The sequence below is a fragment of the Salmo salar genome, chromosome 19 (assembly GCF_965601325.2).
Source record: "Salmo salar chromosome 19, fSalSal1, whole genome shotgun sequence".
Lineage (NCBI taxonomy): Eukaryota > Metazoa > Chordata > Actinopteri > Salmoniformes > Salmonidae > Salmo > Salmo salar.
In genome coordinates, this window is record NC_138309.1 from 52,992,892 (window position 1) to 52,994,456 (window position 1,565).

The window sequence follows — 1,565 nt, forward strand, 5'->3', positions numbered from 1 at the left end:
GGATACGCTCATCATTATTAATGATTTATTCATAATTATCCATAATCATGGTAGCATCCGCAATAATGTAGAAGTGTTCAGAAACATCTTATATTCTTATTTATAATAAACGTTACTCCAAAATGACACAATACATTCATTATTCACCATTAATTTCTATACCTTCAAATAAAAGGTGACATTCCATACTGTCGCCTCATATCAAACATTTGACCTCAAATCCAAAATGCTGGAGTATAAAGCCAAATAAAAACAACAAGAATAGCTTGACCGTCTAAAAACAACGGGAGGGGAGTGTATATGCAGGCAGCAGGGTGCTGATATGAATGAACGTGACTGTTGGAGTCGTTCTGAACCATCAAACCTTTAAGAGTAATAACCACAGAGCGCTTGGTGCTTCTGCAATCAGGCCCCATTCACCATGATTAGACAGAGATGGAGCACTGGATACTTTTCCCAGAAAGACCCCTGCCCTTTTCAGTTCTGACCTTAAAGAAGTGTGTGTGTGTGTGTGTGTATTTGCATACTCTGCAAGCTTTAATGTGTGTAACGAAGATAAGATTTTGATAATTTTTTGGGCACTCGTCCAATGCAGGTGTTACTTTAGCTGGTCGAGTTTCATAGCAACAATCTCTCATCTAATCAGTGTCTCTCGTCCCATTCATCTGACGGAAACACAGATGTCTCCTGTCACATCCCGTTCTCTGCTACTTTCAACTCCCGGATTCATCGCTCTCGTCATAAGTCTTGTCAGAGACTGGCAATGGCGCAGCTTTGAACAAAAACTTATCTGTGCTTTTTCTCTTGATGCCTTTCGAGAAACTTCTCAAGGACTTTTGAATACCCAAATGTGATATTTGTTCAAACTCCGGTTGTTTTTGTGGTTTCTTTTACTGTAGCTTTGTTACTGAGTGACCTTGTTTAGATGCTGGATTAAAAAGAGGTGTTTGTTTCATACCTCTCTTAAATTCCTCCTGAGACCTCCACAACTGTCTGTCTCTCTCTCCTCACTCTCTCTCTCAGTTAAATGTTTTGAGCATCTTATTGTCTTCCCTCTCTCGTATTTCATCTTTAGTTTTTCATCGTCTCACATCTCTCTCTGTCTCTCTCCTTCTCTTCTCTTTCTGTCTCTCTCTGTCTCTCTCCTCGCTCGCTCTCTCTCTCTCTTACTCTCTCTCGGATAAATGTTTTGAGCAGCTTATTGTTTTAGCCCTGTGTAATTGCTGTCAATCAAAATGTCTCTAGTCGAAGTCCTCTACTCTGTTACCATATATTATTCAGAGAGATTTCAAAGTTAGCTATTCTGATCTCACAGACAGATCCCCCTCTGAATGTGAAATATTACAGGTAAAGTCTCCAACAACTAAATTACATTTTCAACCCATTTATATTGTGTGTTGGCATGGTAACCTTTTTATGCAATCCTCAAGGAGTAAGCAATGAAGAAGGTGTATAAAAATGGCGGCCCTGTGCACTTACAACAAATTCTTCTTTTTGCTAAATTTACCATATTGTTCATGTTCTCTGTTAGTCTTTTTTTTGTATGATCATTAGCAGAATATTTG